This window comes from Mytilus edulis, chromosome 7, assembly GCF_963676685.1.
Source record: "Mytilus edulis chromosome 7, xbMytEdul2.2, whole genome shotgun sequence".
NCBI lineage: Eukaryota > Metazoa > Mollusca > Bivalvia > Mytilida > Mytilidae > Mytilus > Mytilus edulis.
Genome location: NC_092350.1, coordinates 78,234,680 through 78,255,839, shown reverse-complemented (window position 1 = coordinate 78,255,839; position 21,160 = coordinate 78,234,680). Strand labels below are relative to the sequence as shown.

General features: G+C 30.3%; 1 long non-coding RNA gene across 1 annotated transcript in view; it reads right to left on the bottom strand.

Moving 5' to 3' along the window:
- The window catches only part of LOC139482326 (uncharacterized), a 55,675-nt gene extending 35,187 nt beyond the window's left edge, over positions 1–20,488 (bottom strand). Inside the window, exons 1-2 of the long non-coding RNA XR_011654836.1 lie at positions 20,310–20,488; positions 1,310–1,444 (exon numbers count right to left, since the gene is read on the bottom strand). This is a non-coding gene — a long non-coding RNA (uncharacterized lncRNA). The remainder of the gene's footprint in view (positions 1–1,309; positions 1,445–20,309) is intronic.
- Positions 20,489–21,160: the final 672 nt, after the last annotated feature.

Here is a 21,160-nt window from a genome sequence, read left to right as displayed (position 1 = left end):
ATGATAAACGTTATTGCGTACAAATTTCAATCTTTGTATCTATGATGAGTTTATTTTCAACTTCAGTACCAATTCAGATTTTTATTTTTACTAAAAACGCAAAATAGAAATGTCGTTCGAAATAGTGGTTATATGACGTGAACATTTTCTTGATTATGTTCAAATCATAGACACTTCTTATATCTATAGTGTCTCGAAAAAAATTAGTTATATGATGAAAGTTTGACTTGTATGATGTTTTTGTGCCCTTGGGGTATGTCCTTCAATCTACATATGATGTGGAAAAGATTATATATATTTGCCATCGAAAGGGGTTTTAGATGTCAAATTCATGATCACCGATTGTACTAAAAGTTTCCTATCTAATTTATAACATACCAAGACGTATATCAAAATTTTTTTAAATCTTAAAAATCAATTAACAATGCAAAGGCGTAATTATACCGTATGTTTCAACATTTCGTGTGTGTTTTGTCTCGACATCATCAAATTAAACATTGAGAAAACATTCGAAGACTGCCGAAGGTTATTTAATTCAATTTTAACATAGATATGTTAAAATATAAATAGAAAGCGACAACGTGCAATTATTTTTCTGAGACTGTATTTTATATTGTTGATTAAAAAGGATTAACATGGTTTTCAATTGTGTAAGAATGATTTGTTTTTTGGGTCAAATCATTCAACCTAGTGCTTCATTCTTGTTTCAAGTTCAATGTTTTCTTTTACAGCTGAATCGATACAAAACCTATCTTCAGCTAACAGTTTATATTAAAGGTTACATGAATATGGATTTAATTCGGTCCAATTATTCACTTGCAAGTGAATAATTCATCAGGAAGCTTATTTTGAAAATATTGAACCAAACTGTCCATGGCCAATTTAATCGAATAATTATTTAATTATTTCTTTTTCATTAATGGTTGATTTTTAAAAAATCTTTTTTTTTTTCCATACCTTTAACATCTTAATAGTGATGTATCATAACATTTATAAGTCTTCAATTTCACATTTTATGATATGCACCATGCTTTATATTGTCTACATATATGATGTTCCCCTTCCCCTTTATTATGTGCAAACATCTTCATGTGATTTTACCTTTATACTATGGGCATGTATTATTAAATGATATGGTTTGTTTTTTTTTAGGATAACTCCATTTACAACGCAATTTGACATAAGATCGTTTTCAGCGTTATACTTTGGGTATGAGATAGTACATTGACAAAATCATATATTAATAATATGATGCAGAATATTTTGTTTCAAGGAAAACCATTGCAAGGAATGAATCGAGTGAGCTTACCTTTCAATATTAATCTAAGGTCTAAATCTATGTCGTCTTCTGTGGTCATCATTGGACGTATATAAAAAGATGAGGTTATTCCGAAAAATGATATGATTAAGCAGCACAAATAGACCAATATACACTGTTGCATATCTGTAAAAGAAAGAAATATATGTAGTTGACTTTATTGTTTAAATATACAATGTACATATATATAGCATACAACATGAGGTTTGATGAAGAAAGGAAATTAAATGTTAATGATACATTGTAGCAATTCAAAATTTGAGAAGGGTCATCGTATTCACTCGTCTAGGAATTGAACAGTCTTAGATGTCCGATCATTCGTTTAATAACCAATTATAACTTTTATTAGAAGTAATGACAATGATTATATGAATTACGTGGTTGGTAGCACAAATGATTGTTGAATTCCTGTTAATTATCTTGTGTTATGCTATACGATTAAAAAAGATAGAGAGTAATATCAAAGAGATTATCATGAATAGCTCAAATAGCAAATTAGATATTTTGAAAAACTCATACTAATTTTGTAAAAACAATATATACTTACTATTAAGAGCAATCACACTCTTAAAGGAAATGACATCCTATCTTTACCATTCATAAATTCATTAAATAGAACATGTCATTTGTCAATGACAAAGTAAAAATTGCAATTAATAATTAATAGAACTATATGGTTTACTGACAGAACATTTTGAAAATCAAACTATCAAACTGAGCAGTCTTCCTTAGGGACAAACTTGATATGACTTGAACATCAGAAACAATGATATTATGTAAATAAACCAACAGCTCCAGAGGCGTTAAAACAATGGTGTATATGACATTCGATACAAATAGTAATAACAAAATAAAACATCGGTATATGAAAAACTTATCAGTTTTGTTAATTATTTTTTTTTTGCAAGTACGATAGATTTTCTATCAAGTGAACTAGTTTTCGCAAATTATAAAAAATACATACCATCCAATAATCCAAATAAAAGACATTTACATTTATTTTGACTTTTTTGGATTCGAGCATCACTGATGAGTCTTTTGTAGCGAAACGCGCGTCTGGTGTAAATACAAATTTCTTTATCCTAATAGTTGATGGGATGAATGAGTTACTACTTATCGAAAGTCTACAAAAATATAACATGAAAGGTGCACCATTTCTTTTAAATTAAATCAATGATTTGCATGTTTATTCCTAAGAACTTCGTTTAAATCTTCTTAACGCATTCTTTTTAAATGTACAGGGATGTTTGTGAACCCTATTTTAGATTAAATGCAAGTCTAACAGTTTTGAAAAACGATGATATTCATATTATTTTCTATATTTCTTTAGAAATGAAGTTGTTATATGTTATCAAATAACCACTATATTACATCATTTTACGCATTACAGATACATAGAGAACTGGTCGGGATCATTACTTTCCCAGGGAAATAAAATTCTTCTTAATGTTATGGTTATAATCGTACCCGTCTCATCATATGATAACTTAAATAGTTGACGTTAGTATTTCGACTTAAAAAAGATGAAACACATACATGTTTATCAACTCAAAGAAACATATGTAACCGTCTTATTCATTGCCTACCTAATCACCCACATTAGCGCTCAGGTTGTAATATTGAACGAAGACTGGATATGTTATGTTGAGTTCGGATTTCTTTGGCATCAGCAATGTATATTAATTAGAAATATAGGATAACAATTACCTTTGCCGACTAAGCTTTTTTTGTTAGGCGACAAAATACATCCGAACAGGACAAAAGGAAGTTTTAACGACCTTGACTGGCCATACAGCCCCCGCACGGTCAAATTAAACCCCGAACAAATATCTAGAATTGACACCTTACATAAGATAAACCTCGGAACCTGCAAAGGAAGTGTAGAAACATTAAATAGACATATTACACACTATTGAGTAAGGATTGAACACGCCATCGGAGATTTAAAAAAACAACTTTTTTCTGCATTTATGTGTCGTCAAAAATAATTATTTACAAGATAAATACATATTTATATATATCATTTATTTTTGTTATGAATCTCCATTGGGTTTATTTTTTATATCTTAAAAGGACCCCTTTGTTTTTCCTCAACTTTAATAGTAAGTATATAAGGGTAATCCTAGGTAATGACCTAGGTTCCACAAAAAATACTATTAATAGGACCCCAAATTCTGCTACTGGGATGCGTTATCCTTGTTGGGTTGGTGGTGATAATTTTTAAACATAATAATTATGTCTAGCAATGTATTATTTGCTTGTGTCAATGATAGGTCACAATTTATGTCACCCGTTTTCATTTATCCCCAATGCAATATCGATTGCATGATTAAGGCGTGCCCAACAATCATTATCTGACTATTGTGGACGGTATGTATTACACAAAAGGAATGTCTGACCATAACCTCTTTTTTCAATCAATTTGGTTCTAAAGTCCAGGTTTTACAAGAAGTGCCATATATTCGTTATTGAAATAATCAAGGAATTCTAGTCTATTTCTAACACTGCGTATGAATATTATTAGTTACATAGTGTGTAATAGTACCTAATATGATATATACTGACCCCGTTCGGTCTCATCCCATATGGAATTTACTGACCCCGTATATATCATATTAGGTCACTAGCACACTATGTAACGAATTTATCTTACCGACTATCTTTATTTGTTGAATTTAGACTAGAGTTGTCTCATTTGCTATCATAACACATCTTCTCATTTCTATATTAAAGTGTTCACGGGTTCAATTTTAAGAACCATCTTCAACTGGTCTGCAGTAAAAAAACTAATATAAACAATAACTTTTAATTAATAACAACCGTGATATAACAAAATTAACAGAACTTTCAATACTTTTAAATAATCAAACAGTGCCAAAGTCGTAACTTCATTACTAACCGTGTATTGAAATAAGTCCCGCCTCCCTAATAACCTAATATGGAATATACACGGTCTCCACGAGGACGCTTTTAATCATTCATATCCCTAGAAATGTATATGAGGTAAGATAATACATATTGCAAGAAAATTATCCGTATTACTAAAGGTGTACTCTATATATTCACTTTGGAGCCTGGAATTTTTTTTCTCTCGATATTACCAATATAACTAATAAAAACTGTAGTTCAAACAACAGAAACACAATGTCGATATTCATGTTCGAGTTTTTGAAGAGAAGACAAAAACAGACAAGAGATGAGCATCAAAATAAGTAAGTAAAATGTCTATGTATTAATTATTATGTAGATTAATAATCCACAATGGCTCCTATGTCGTAGATCAAAAATTCTAAGAGCTGCCTGACCATGCTATTACCAATTTGGTTCGATAAAACCAGTATTGATGTTCACAAAGCAACTATATAAAGAAATGTTTACCAGCAAACCACACATATCATACACACAAAAGTACAAATCATAAAGAAAGATAGTTATCAAACGGTCAAATAATCTGTAAATTGAGAGAAGTAATAAGTGCAAAAAGAACCAGTCTATGTTTGACATTCTGTGAAAATGGAATGTGGGGCTTTTGATATATAGATTGAACAAATTTGCCAAATGCTTATGATTATTTTGGTCAATATATGAAAATTATCAAATTCAAATAGGATCGGTCTTTATTTGGAAATTATAAAAGTGAAACCTTATCATGTCAAGACGAATGTAGATTACCAAGTGATCATAATTTGAGATAAATGGACGAGTATTTTAGGCTAGCTTGAAAAAGTAATCAGAAAATACTATTTTTACAATCCTTTTAATTATACAGTCTGAAACTTAAAGTATGTTGTCAATTAATATAATGTTCAAAAGAGAAGAAGGGGAAAAATAATAGAAATAATGTTATAGACATAGATTATAATTACAAAGAAAGGGAAACAAAAATAAATAGAATACACATCTGAATATTCATCGAAATTTGGTTATCGAAATTGATATATATTGAGGACAGTTTTTGTCTAGATAGAAATGACTTTCTGTATAATGATTCAACCTTACAAATACACAAGTTTGATTTCTTATGCAGTCATGCTTGATTAAAGAACTTGAAAATTGGTAAGTTTTTACATTATACAGACAGATTCATTGATACTTTTATGAAACTGAATGTCCATACCTGACCATTGATATCATTTTAATGATACTGAGTTCCTTTGACCATTGATATCATTTTAATGATACTGAGTACTTTTGACCATTGATATCATTTTAATGATACTGAGTACCTTTGACCATTGATATCATTTTAATGATACTGAGTACCTTTGACCATTGATATCATTTTCATGATACTGAGTACCTATAACCATTAATATCATTTTCATGATACTGAGTACCTTTGGCTATTGATATCATTTTAATGATACGGAGTACCTTTGACCATTTATATCATTTTAATGATACTGAGTACCTCTGACCATTGATATCATTTTAATGATACTGAGTACCTTTGACCATTGATATCATTTTCATGATACTGAGTACCTTTGACCATTGATATCATTTTTATGATACTGAGTACCTTTGACCATTGATATGAGTTTCATGATACTGAGTACCTTTGACCATTGATATCATTTTAATGATACTGAGTACCTCTGACCATTGATATCATTTTAATGATACTGAGTACCTTTGACCATTGATATCATTTTCATGATACTGAGTGACTTTGACTATTGATATCATTTTAATGATACCGAGTACCTTTGACCATTGATATTATTTTAATGATACTGAGTACCTTGGTCATTGATATCATTTTAAAGATACTGAGTACCTTTGACCATTGGTGTCATTTTAATGATACTGAGTACCTTTGACCAATGATATCATTTTCATGATACTGAGTACCTTTGGCCATTCATATCATTTTCATGATACTGAGTACCTTTGATCATTGGTATCATTTAAATGATACTGAATACCCTCGAATGTCGGTACCTGACCATTGATATCATTTTAATATAAATAATATATCAAATTTAAACTTTTTCTCCTGGAGTACTGTTCCTACTTATCGAACAGGTTTTATTAATTTTGAAAGATTGTATGTGATTGCTTTGCAGTACGTGTCATCTGAGCGGTTTCTTTGTCGTTATCCCAATGTCTAATTAACTCATATTTGTTTAAATAATTTTGAATATTTGTATGGTTTTTTTTTGGTTTTTTTTGCGATACTTTGTCTTTAAAGAGGTTTTCTGTGACCTTGACCTCATTTAAAGAAATTAATGACCTTATGATGATTTAAATATACATGTAGCAGTTCAATGTGAGATGTTCTAGCGCTTGCTACTAATTAATTGTGATATTTTTTTCCAGACCAACTATATCCCATTTTTATCGTAAACATTTGAATGCTAATGATTATTTTCCAATTGTGTGGACCAATAATGTTTGATTTTATCGTCTTTGTGAAATTACTAATTGAAACAAAAGCGATGATTTGTCCTCTCTAGGATTGCCAGCTTGTTACATTTGATTTTGTGTTTAGATATTGGATAATGTGGTCTTGAGTCAGTAGTATGACATTTGTCTAATCAACAGCGTAGCAGCTATATTGCATTATTTGCCATAAATATTTTATAGCTTTTCAATTTGAAGAGCTTTTATCAATTAAGATAATTTTTCACTAATATTTTTAATGTTAAACACACTACGAGGTGCGTGAATAATTGATGTGAAGAATTTTAAAAGTACACTGTTCGCATTTAAAATGTATCTGTAATGATATTTTCGAATGAAGGAGTGTGTGGGGTTGACCTTGTCAGATGAAATGCTATTATAATATATAGCCTTTTTGCTTAACTCAACACAATGGTCTCTTGTAGACAACATTATACTCTCTTTATACTCTGTAAGTCGCCAAGTAACGATGTATTATATTTTTTATGATTGCTGTTCGATCCTTGAATGAAACAGAATGTTAAACAAATTTATCATATTTTATTTTGCAATTATTGTTTTATTTCATTATGAGAAATTAAATCATAATAATAGTAAATGCATATTATGTATCAATAAATTGGGTAAAATCCACTTCTATGACAAATATAACCGATATTATTTGACTATCCTAGTTATTACAGGATACGTGGGGCATCTATAAAATAAAAAGTATTTTGACAAAACTTGTTGAAAAGCATTCAAATTATCTTTTTTTTCTATTTTTCTTTTAGCAACTACATGTTTTATTAGGGTTTTGAATTATATATCAATAAGATAACGTCTATCATGACATAACGAAGACCGATCTTATGCATATATTTGTTGTTCAAAGAATAAATAATAAGTTGGCAAGTATAATCATTGTAATGTTTAATTCAGAACTTTATTATCTGATCAAAAATAATTGTTTTGATTTTTTAAAGAATCCTTAGTCTGTCCGTTAGGTTTTTGTTAGTCCTGGTGTTCGTCTGTTCGTAAGAAAATATCGAAACATATGACTCAGCCTCAATCTGTATTCAGGACATATGTGGTCAGGAACTTAATGTTACTGTTTAATTAGTATATCTAAAAATGAAAAGAACATTTTAAACAGATAAAATGTTCATCTCCTTCTTCCGAAAAAAAAACCCAGTTCACTTTCATTTAACAAGATTTTCTCTTAAGTTACTTAGAAAAGAGGCGGACGATACTTAGGGGACATTTAAATTTCACGAGTTAAATAGAAACTGACAACGCCATGGCAAAAATACAAGGAGGACGACAAAAACACTTAATAAAAATTTACAAATTTTACAAAATACGTGAAAATGTTGATCTTTCTATAATAAAATGTACAAATACCAATAGGTGTTTTATATCTATAGCTATGTTTGAATTCAATACGTTCCAGTGGATTGAAATGGTCATTTACTACACGCGTCAACTTGTAATTAGTTTCATAAAAAAAAATCAACAGCTTAAAGATACCATTCTGATTGTAGAATTATTCATTCCAAATATAGTTAGCTTCATATCACTATTAATATCTAGCTTTCATTCATGATTGATATTCTAATATAAACATTAAGTCAGAAATATATTTTATTATCCACCTCACAGGGTTTATATGTATTAAAATGTTCTAATTCCATTACAATTCTAATATTAAAGTGACAAAGCAAATGTTATTGATGATGTAACAATAAAATTGATGTTAACCAGTTCAATTATACAGAAAAATGAAGCACTAGAATATATACAGATAGTATCAAAGACAAATTTCTACCTTTTTATATCTTTATTCTCAATAAACCAAATGTGTGTCAATGGGGCAAATTGATCTATAGCACCTTTATAAAACTGTCTGTTATTCAAATTAGATATGACCAATCTTTTTTGCGGGACATATAATTTAAAAAAACAGAACTTCCGAGCCAAATTTTCGTAATTTCTCCCATAATCTTTATGAAATAACATGGCTCAAATGAGTTAAACTACATCAGGAAGGTAGAAGAAATTCTATACGTATTCTGGCAGTATCAATGATCGGTAAACTATTTGTCAACTGTTTGCCCTTTCTTCTTTTTACTTTTTGACATACCTTGATACCTATTTAAATGTTCGTAAAGCAGGTAAACGGGTTTACACTCATCAATGCAATGAAAGTTTTACTGGAGGATTTACATTTGCAAAGTGATCCCTTCACGTTAATCACATGTTTAAAATATAATTAATCGATGGACTTTCTTATTTTACAAATCATTATTAATAAAGCTGTCCACTTACCAAATAAAGAGCTTCCGAGTAAGAGATTTCTGCGAATTATTTGTTAAGAGATAAATATATCTGACATTTTGAGTACAACAATAAATTAGATTCTATAAAACACTCTGAGATACAACAGGGTATCGTTTACTTAACATGATATTCCATTTTGTAGATGCACCTGTTAATAGAAAAACTCGTAGTAGTCGTCAAAATTAATTCTTATAGACAATATTCAATTGTCATCAAATTTGCACATATTTTACAATTGTTTTCATTTCAACTGAATGTAAAGAAACGTCGCACGATACTGGTGTTACTTTGGTAAAATCACGGACAAGACACATTCATCTTATTAATTTTTAAACATACAAATTGATATTATAAAGTGTTGTATATCATTTTAAAGCTTTTTAACTCTTCTTTCAGATTATTGCAATTTTGTATACGTAACAGACCATTTTCAGTAATTAAAACTCAATAAAACCTTTATTTTGCAATATGATTTCCTTGTCCCGCGTTACACTTTTAGTCTTGTGAAATTCTGAATACCGTAAGAAACATATAAATTTTATAACCAAACGATATAAAAGTTTGTCTAGAACAAGCAATCATAATTGGGCGATGACGTAATGTCGATTTTTTTCTCTCGAAAGACGGAAATATAAAAAAAAAATGGATCAAGCTGATACAAATTATGTGTCCCATGCACGAAAGGTTGCCGTAATTTTTGTTAAATTGTCCCAAAAAAGGGAATTCCAGAGCAATCCCCATGTCGAAAATAAAAAATTCTTATACTAGTATTTTGTACAAAGATCACACTTTCGCCTCATGCAATAATCAGGAATTTTTTAAATAAATTCTTATTATTCGAGTTGAATAGCAATGTCCGACATTTTGTCCCCTTCAAACCAAATTAAACGTAGGGTTATGTTTTCTGCTTTTTCATGATGTTTATTTGATACAGTGCCATTGGCTGCATAAAAAAATATAATGGATAAAAGTACAAAAAAATATCTCTATTTTGATATTAAATTCCCATAAATTAAATCTAATATACGAGATATCAGATAAAACTAAAATGTCCGATACAATGTCCCCACATACGATTTTGACGTTATTTAATAAAAAAATATATTTCTAACGTTCCGTCTAATTGTCATTATTGCGGTTTTCACAGACGATTTGGAATACGGCTATTTTATTTTGTTGCTTAATAAGAAAACTCTACCGATTCATAGAGAAGGGGTTGGAGAGATTTTCTCGCGGAACTGAAGTGTTTTCCGGACTATAATAGTCGATTTCGCTATAAAACAAATTAATAGAAAAAAACAGCAATAATAATTGTTCCCGCTAATTCCCTTGCATATATTTGTGCAGAACTGACATGCTAGATATGCCGTAGTCCTTTCGCCTGGACATTCTGGAGTGCTAAGATGAGTGCATTTGCAGTGCATAGTTTATCCCTAAAAAAGTAATCGATTGCCTTTATAATTAAAATGTAGTCTATAAAAACAAATGGTTTCAATTCAAGTTACTTTTTTTTATTTTTTATTTGTTAATAAATCTAAAGCTTAACATCTTTTATCTAAGAAAAAACAATTAATCCTTTCTTAGGGAAAAAAATCAATCTTCTAAAATTTATTGTAAAAAGCCATCTGAACAACATGCATTCCAACGTTTTTATTTTGGCTTACGTCTTTGAGTGTGTAACGTTAGGTGAAACCAGTATCGTGCGACGTTTAAAAAAAAAAAGGCTAACTGCAGACAGTCATTTTATTTTGTTAATTAATCGAAGTGTCTTAGTCATAAAATATGAGATCATATTGAATTAAACATAAGATATCATACCCTTATATGTAATATCAGAGAAGGTAAATTAGCATTTGTGATAAAAATTTATCCTCAAGCTTTTTTAAACGTTTTTTCGCCTTCTAATGCTTTATTCAAAAATATTGATTAAAGCAATTTTTATACACGTACCAATTCAAACTTTAACGGAAATACTTACATGGAATCTATACATATGTATAAACCAAGATATACAGACGTTATGTAAAAACTCTTATTTTTGCTTTGAAATGTACATTTTGGAGAGTAAATTCATTTTTATATGTACGTAATTTCTTGGAAACAGGTCGTGTTATTTTCGAGTGCGTCCTTGTTTTATCGAGAAAGAAAACACAAAAACGCAATACCTTTGGCTTTACGTTTAATATGTCAGTTCATTTGCGTTTAAAAAACAATGAAAATGTTCAAATAAAGTACTTTTGAAAACCGGTCTTTTGAAAGTATAAAACAGTGCATGGGTTTTTCACTGTAAATATTGTGTAAAGTAAACAATTATATGTAACTCAGACATGTTAGAATGAGACACATTCTGTGAGAAGCCAGTACAAAAACGAGTAATGACATGATTTATGTAGACGAAACGCGCGTCTGGCGTACTAAATTATAATCCTGGTACCTTTGATAACTATTATAACCAATCTTTCTAAAAAAAGAAACCTCCAAAGTGGACTGGGCAATAGAAATCTAAATATTATGTAATTGTAAAGTTGCATCATCTTCGTGTTAACCTTGTTTCTAAGCTCACAAACGTTTATATATTTGGCTATTTACAATATTGGCCACGAGTACACATGATGACTTCCAGAAACGTACCACTTAATCGGTACCACTAGTATCGGACCCGCCCAGAAGTCGCTGCTTAGATACTGATATGATTTAGAGAAGTTTTTTGTTGTTGTTATTTTCAAGTTCATAAAATTATTTATCAATGAAGCTAAACTTATAAAAGATTTGTTGTTCGCACGGTAGTCGTCGACTTCTTTTTCTGTTATCTTCAATTTTCGTCATATCTAAATAATCGAAATTAAAAAAAGAATGGTCGATGTCAAATAATTTAGAAATTTACTTTATTCCATCCGTTTAATTTGCAAATGAAAATGATAATAATAATAAAGTTGACGCATCAGAAGCGCTTTTCAGGAACGTTCACAACATTGTGCTTAACAAATATCTGTCCACTATCATGATCAATCAAAGGGATTGCTCTTTTCCCAATAATGATCGATTGATTGACAAAATTACCGAAAGTTACCATTACACATAGATATTGATTTTTTTCACATGCGTGTAGTTTAGTATACATTTGTTTATCCCTATTATACGACGTTTTCCGTTAACTTTAGTTATTTGAATATTATTTTCTAATTCTTGTAAATTTAAAAGTGATATGAAGAACACGATAGCAACACAAACCAAATAACATAAACCATCGCCAAAAAAAAACAACATATAGAGATCACTTTATTTTGTTGAAATAATGGGCAATTGTTCACCCTAAATGGCTATTTTACACAGATACAAGCGAACATCTGCAATCAAATCTAACAGCAGTTTTTACTTAGAATATCATAGAGTGGTATATTAAAAAAAACAAGTGAGGACTTTCTACCAATCCGTTGTATTGGTCAATGAACAATTCTACTGGTTAAGCTCGATGAAAAATATTCGGGATGTCATTGGGAGCACGTGACATCCCCCTCTTTTTTCCCAGTCTTGAGGTTGTCACAAATGGGGCATCATATAAAATATGATTCATTGGAGAGGTATTTCACTTGACCAATATGTTGTATTTTTTAGTATAGTGAATTTTTAACGTTGTTAAATCAACATTTAGATTAAATATATCACATTTTTTAAATTGTCTGCTCGATAAGTATAACCACTGGCATATGTCAGATGCTTTCAAAGTTTGAGCTCAGGGCTCCTGACAATAAGATACTTTTTAAAGTTTGTATTGGTGACGTTAACAATTCATCGACTTGCACCTAAAATAAGTATATCAAGCAAACAAATAGTGTAAGTATTTTGTCACTTATATTGCAATCGCTTCTGCTCAGAGATGACATTTCAATTAAGTATTATGATTTTATAACATATGCTCTTGGTATTTCATTTCATTTCAGAAACCAGTGCACGTTATTTTAAGTTCACAGTAAGGGCATAGGCTGCAACAAAGTGTTTCACCATTGCTTATTCACAACTGTATATTCTTAAAACATTACTCATCACCATAATATACGTAAGTAACATATAATTTATCTTGTCTAATAGGAGACTGATAATTTTAGAATTATATCTTTTTGTGATGAAAATGTTTCCACTGGGATTTTATGTCCAATATACTTAAGATGCCGCATTTGTTTTCTTCTTTTAAGAATATCAAATCCCTTGCCAGTGAGTCAGTTAATACAATTACTGTTTTGATTCCTCTGTACTTTCTTATATATACATATACTAAATTGATCTAAGACTGTATTCCCAATAACGCTAGATTAAAAAATATTTATATTTATCATACATTTAGTAGTAAATACAGTAGTTCTGAATATTTGATAAATAGCCTAGTGTTTAATCAAATATCGCGCAACTTTGATCCAAACCCTTTATCATACCCTTTATCACACCCTTTATCACACCCCTACCCTTTATCGTACCCTTTATCACACCCCTACTCATTTTTTTTTACATTAACTCCGTTTTTATTTATGCAAGCTTCTTCAGAAAATTTTTCCTCAAAATGGGTCCGAAATGAAAGGTCATGCGGGCGTGATGCAATTTATTAAATGACGTCATTGTTTGGAATGTGACGTCACATACGTCGAGTTTTCATATATCTGACACACGAAATGCAACTATAAAAAAGAACTCAATAAAATACCACACAAAACACGTCAAACAATACAATAAACAAAATAATTTTAAAACAACAGCACGCAAATTGTAAGGTAACCCAGGTGTTCGTATGAGTAATTGAGCAGTTCTTTTAAAGCTTTTAAAACAAATGTAGCTGAAGGTAACCCAGGTGCTAGGGATCCGAAAGCAGTTCATATATACTCTCCTGTTGAAATTTATGATAAAACGTATAAAACATGGCAAAATCCGTATCACATGCCGTGTCACCCTCGACCAATGTTATCCCTCGGGCCTAAAGGCCCTCTGGCTGATATTGGTATCTCGGGATGATACGGCATATGATACGGATTTTGCCATGTATTATTCTCTATATATATGTAAGCCTCAAATCTATGTCCGGCCTCAAATCTATGTCCTTTCCCCAAATCTATGTCCTTTTTTAATATTGCGTCATAGACGTTCCAAATCTATGTCCTGTATTGTCTCACATCGATGTCCTTTATTTACTCAAATCTATGGCCATTTTTGGCTCAAATCTAATGTCCTTTCATTGACGTAAAACATAACAAAACGTCATCAAGCAAACAATGAAAAGTTAAAAATTACAGGTGTAAGTACGGCCTTTAACACGGAGCATTAAATCACACCGAACAACTTTGAACAAGTGGTTTATATGACAAAATCAATTATCGGGATATCTTTACTTACTCCTACTTTTTGGGAATATTTATAATTCAAAACAAATCCAGCTATGAACAAAGGGACGGCAGTGTTTACATCCGGTTTCTGGAGAGAAGGAATATGCCAAAACATAAAAAATGATCCTTCTCGGGGAAAGATTTTTGTTATTAAAGACATAATTACAAGTTTTACATTTGAACTAAATAGATATCAGCTAAGACCAAACAATTGATATATGCTCTATTGTGATTCACAAATATTGTAATTAAAAATATAGAGCACGTAACTTTTATTTTTATCAATTCAGAATGATTTTATTGATATTTAAAGTAACATATAATAGATAATGTGGTATGAATGTCAATTTAACAGTAATATGAGAGAATTTAGAGACAATTGAAGAACGCATAAGTTGCATACAAATAGTAATTCTTTACTGTCTTTTTAGTTAAAAAAAATGTCTAGTTTAATTCTTCAAGACGGCATACAATAATAACACACACATGATTTTAACCACAAACTTGGAGAAATTACTGTATAAAACCAAAATCATACAAGACCGTACTTAAAAAGCAATATTTTAAATCAGCGACTTTCTTAGTCTCTGTTTAAATACAAGCGAAATAATCTAGCAAGTATAGAAAAGAAGATGTGGTATTATTGCCAATGAGACAACTATCCGCAAAAGACCAAAATGACACAAACATTAACAACTATAGGTAACCGTACAGCCTTCAGCAATAAGCAAAGCCCATACAGCATAGTCATCTATAAAAGGCCCCCGATAAGACAATGTAAAACAATTCAAACGAGAAAACTAACGGCCTCATTTATGTAAAAAAAAAATGAACAAAAATGTAACACATGAACAAATGACAACCACTGAATTACAGGCTCCTGACTTGGGACATGCACATACATAAATAATGTGGCGGGTTTAAACATGTTAGCGGGATCCAAACCCTCACCCTAATCTGGGACAGTGGTATAGCAGTACAACATAAGAACGAAAGATTTACTGATACTTGAGCTCTTGTACACACATGTAAAACACATACCAACAAATTAATATTGACCTATGGAAAATGACTTAATAAAAAAAAACTATAAGGCCGAAATTATTAGACGGGCATAAATTTGCGCATGGCTAAAAAAAAATTAAACATTACACAGTTTTAAAGACTTTTCTTTTATAACGGACATAAATTTTAGAAAAACGTCACAATTAAAAATCGGCCACATATTTGAGGTCGAATTATTTTTGTAAGGACATAGATTTGCGAATGACGTCATGATTAAAAATCGGCCACAGATTTGAGGCCAAATAATTTTTTATGGACATAGATTAGCGATTGACGTCACGATGGGGCATAGATTTGAGAAACGGACACAGATTTGAGGTCGTACACAGATCAGAGGTTTACATATATAATATATATGAACGGCAATTTTATATATCACATTTTTTTTCTACTGAAAAAAAACCGTATATTGTTAGATAGTATCATTTATTCCATTAATATGATTAATATGATAAAATTGAGAATGGAAATGGGGAATGTGTCAAAGAGACAACAACCCGACCATAGAGAAGACAACGTCATTTATGACGATCTAGTAATATAAAAGGGCAACATAAGAGAACAATTCATGTGTCTTGAATAATCTAAGAAGTTCACAGTTAGAAGATTTAGAATATAGAGTATAAAGAACATGTCAATACTACGAATATAGATAAATGTCAACAATCCTCCCTAGCTTCATCAACAGGTTAGCATTAATATATGTAGACAAATATAACTTTGATAAATAATACCAAAGGTGTAGTCAAGTCTGCTTCATATCTTGAATTACAACAAAATTGAAAATGATAGCTGGTAAAAAAGGTCAACTTTACGACAGATATTATTTAATTTTTGTCATTATGAACTTTCAATTCGTGCGTATCAACATCCCTGCAAAGTATCCTTTGGGAGTATGGATCTTCAAATCATTACAATATGCCCGGGCTTGCATTTTCTATCAAGGTATTTTTAGTGGAGGTTTCCTGAATACAGACCCATAAAGTAAAGTAGAAGTCATCCGAATGCACAACAACACTATTTGGGGTCGACTTTCTTCCACTTGCTATATCTACAATCCAGAGACATCGCCTAATGCGACTTAAGGAGATTTGCTACTCAGTTTCAAAAAAACAAGCTTATCATAACACTAGTATATATTGATAGGGGATTAATAAAGGAACCAAAAAAGCAACAACGAAGATTAAACCATATTTTTTTACAAATGCATAAAAGTGCACTGACTATTTTGTCTTTAAACATTATAGCGTGTAGATTTTGAATTTCTACCGCCACATATTATCTACTAGAACGGCTTCTCGAAATAAACATTTTAGTAAGACTTGTACAACACGTCTTCTCTTATATAATGTTATATCGCCTATTTTCTCAATATTGGTCGATGCTGGAATGTGTAGTGATATTTGGCGCCAAGATATACCATTGAACTTGATAGATTATTGATGAACGGATGTAGTTAACAACATAGTCAATTATTACCATAACAAACCGACAATTTTGACACATGTAACTATCAATTTCATTTTCCTTCAGTACATGATAGTGATTACATTTTTCTGGCTATTCAGTCTTCATATAATATTATTGAGATGGAAATTAGATTGCATAAAAAGGGTACTGTTAAACATCTTCGGACTTTCTATGCGCTAAAACTTCTTCTATGCATTAAGATTATCAATGAAGAAAATAAGAGTTAATTGGTTAAAAGGTTGAATTAGTTTATGTAAATAAATTGTTTGATACATATTTTCACGTTGAAATAGATGCACCAATTTAGGATGCACTTTTAAATTTGTCCAGCAAGCCGTATGGACATGTATATATTATTTACCTCTAAAATTACATTTGTAATTATTCAAAATTATATCAGAAACCTAAACTTATTTATAAAATGATGAACCTGTTAAAGGGAGACAATACTCGCATAACTTTTTCGAATTGGCACATAATACAACGGAATGTCACTCTTGCATACAAATGGCACATCAATATAATTAATTAACTGTGCAATCGTTCTCCACCTTCAATTAATGATTCTAAATTATAAATATAACCAAAAGTTGTTAATATACAGATAGTGAAGACTAATGAAAGCTAACCTACTGTAAAAATATTTCTTTGCAATTTTTAAAAACTTCCTTAGAAAAATGCTCGAGCCACTTGACTTTCATAGCTCATAATTAACGTTTTTACACAATATTTGAATAAAGTAGTTAAAGATTATTCGCTTCTCAAAGTGTAAGACGCAATGAAAATCGTATGCTTGCACCATCTTACCGAAATACGGATTTAATTAAGTCCTGAACATTTCGACATTTCTTCGTTTATTTTTATCAAAACCGGTTTTAAACAAATCACAAGTACGTGTTGAGATCCGACTAAATACCTATTTCCCGATATGGTCAGGTAAATTTGCTATTATATGTCAAAAAATGTGTTAAAAGTCGTTTTTACCTGTATAAGAATGAGATTGGGTGGATCAAATCGTGCAATTGGATTTTTCAAAGTCTGCTTGATTTCATATTAAAGTTTAAGCAATATCGTTTTCATCTTTATAAGAGTTGGTTTTTGTGAATCAAATCGGTCTGCAAAATGATTTACTCTTATTTAACGTTCTATATCTACCTTCTTTGCCTTTTAATAGCTGAACACGCCAAGTGTATGCGTTACCAATCTCAAGCTTCGGGGTTAAATTGAAGGCCACATAAACACGGATTCAATTAGGTAGAATTATTCACTTGCAAGTGCATAATTCATCGACGATGTTTCTGAGCCTTTTTTGACAAAATTGACTGCTTTAAGCGAATTATTATTTAACCATTTCGTTTTCATTCATGAGTGAACAAAACAAAATCATATTTGTGTTTGCATATATCGTAGCTAATGCTCCTTTTAACTTAAGAAATAATTGATGCAAGCTATACTTTATTGTGGTTTTAACATGGGTAGGCATTATATTCATGATTATTTTTGCCCGAGCGATAGTGAGGGCTAAAATAACACAAATATAATGCCTACCCATGTTAAAACTACAATAACGTATAGTTTGCTTCAATTATTTCGATTCTGAATAGGACAATTAAGGTAATTTCCACTTATAAGTATAAGTGTAAAAGCGTTTGTGTAGGCTCTTCCATGAACCTCCTTTTTTTGTTTGTAAAGAAGCAAACGTCTGGCACTGTGATTTATCAAAGGGATGAATTTGAACAGCCAACATAAACGATTGTCGTATCTAGGTCAAATATGTCAATTTCGGAATGCAACACATTACAGTCATAATAAATGAATTAGTAACATCATGTGCACCATTTAAGAGTTTGAAAGTGTTTTAAAGTTAAGGAAATATATTAAGTGCATGATAATTTGATAAATTCATTATTCTGAAGAAGTTAATATACGCATGTGCAAACAAATTTTATTGGATTTAGAGCATGGGTTTGTTCACAAAGCGAAAGAAGCACGTCATAATAGAATTACTTTTAGAATATTGCTATATAATTTCATAGAAAGCACCATTTTTTTAGCTTCAGCGTTTACCAAAATACAATGATTGACGTCCCGTTAAATTGGAAAGAGAAGTTTGTGTACTCGAAACAGAATTTTACATTAGAATTAATATTTCAGCGTCTTTCAATACGAGACAATTCAAAACATACAAAAACGCTGGAATAAGGTAAAACAGAATTTCAAATTAATAAAAAAAATGTGGAAAAAAATAATAACATGACAAGGCTTCAATTACATTGAAATTAGTCAATTATGAGAGAAATGTTATGTTATTTATATAATTTACATAAGTTTACCATCGAAACAACAAAAGGGTGCATTATCCTAAATCAGGAAAATATATACATATACTATGTGTTGTTCGCTTCGTGTAATCTGGATAGTTCCATTTGTAGAAAGGGTTATTGCAGGATAGCATTTCAAAAATGGAAATAATAGAAGATTTTGTGTGTACGCTTCGTAAACAAAATTCACTCATGGTCCGCTTTGTCCACATGTTTAGAAAAAGAAAACAGAAAACACGCAGAATGATCTAATCTGAAAATGTCGATTGCCATTCGATATTACTGAACAAACCATACACACAAGATCATACATATATTTAAAAGACTTTATATAGATTAGGATTTTTGAAGTTTTTATTAACTGTACATAGTTATTTCCAGTTATTTCATGGATTTGTTGTCTCCTGTACATTGCAAATACTCCGGCGTAATACTAATTGAGAAAACAGCACATGGCGCATGTTTCATTTTATTTAGTACAAGTATAAATAGAATGGCACACCTGAAAGAACTTAGTTGAGAAAGATGAAAAATCCCCAACACAGAGCATTTGAGCTACTAGAAAAATTATAATGTAAAAAATGAGTTTACATAATGAGAGATTTAAGACATCAAATTGCTTTATGTAAAAAGTTATTTAATGAATTTTATAGATAGAGCCTATCTTAAAAGAGTTTCTTTTCAGTTCTGCATAGTGGTTATACATTGTAAATATTTTTTATGAGACAACCAAAATTGTTTTTTTAATTATTATAATAGGTGTGAATTCAAATTCTTCAATTCACCATTGGCAATCCCTTGGTAAATAAATTTAGGCATTCATCTTGGTTCTAAATCGTTGTTTTTTCGAAATATAAAATAAACTATATTTTATACTTAGAATTATACTTACGTAAGTATAAAAACATCCATCAACATTTTGATTAGTGGCAAAATTCTAAAAGATGTACAAAAAATGTAAAACATAATATAAAAGACATCTTTTCATCAATGTAGTAGCTATGTACAATATAATGGAATACAAGGATACATTAAACATACCTTTGAAATGCTACAACTTCTTATATTTCCTAAAACTAACGATGGCATTGGCGACAAAATTGTACATATGGAATCCTTTTTGTAATTCAAAACATGTGCAAGTAAAAATTTATATTCCTTGATCTTTTATCGGAAATTCCGAACTAGTTTAACCAGTGACACTATACTATGAAACCAAAAATATGCCCAAAATATTTCATCTATAAAGGTGGAATTTGTAACGTTAAGGTGTTATGACGAATTTCAGCGCATGCGTTAACTTGAAAAGTGGGGGTGGTGATATTTTAAATCAAACTCTTCCTAATAAGTGAAAGTATCAAATACAGTTTACGGCTTTGTTGTTATATGTTACTGATCAATATTTGTTAATAACCGACTGAGAAGGCTAGCTGTCTAACAAAGATCAGTACATTGCCGACTTCCGTATCATCTATAGCCAACGTATAACATGTATGGAAACATACAGCAAATTACATTTGCTACAACTTAAATAGGAATATAATTGGAATATAAATTAAGAAGTCGTTGAAAGCATTGATGATATTAAATCGTTCATCAGAACTAAATTGTTCATTAAGCAAATTTTTCATATACATGTATATAAGGAATAAAAAATAATGGGCGACATATTTCTATACTGAAGTTATAAAATATAGGTATTTTATTGTCTTTGATTAAATACTTATACATATTTGACTTTCAAGAGGTTAATATTTTTTTTATCATACTAGCATTTTTCTAAATAATATGCAACCATTATTAGTTTAAAACCAGGGATTGTCATTATACATCAAAATGAGGCCGCGGAGAGGCTAACTCTATTCTATAGGTTTTTAATCGTTATAATATGA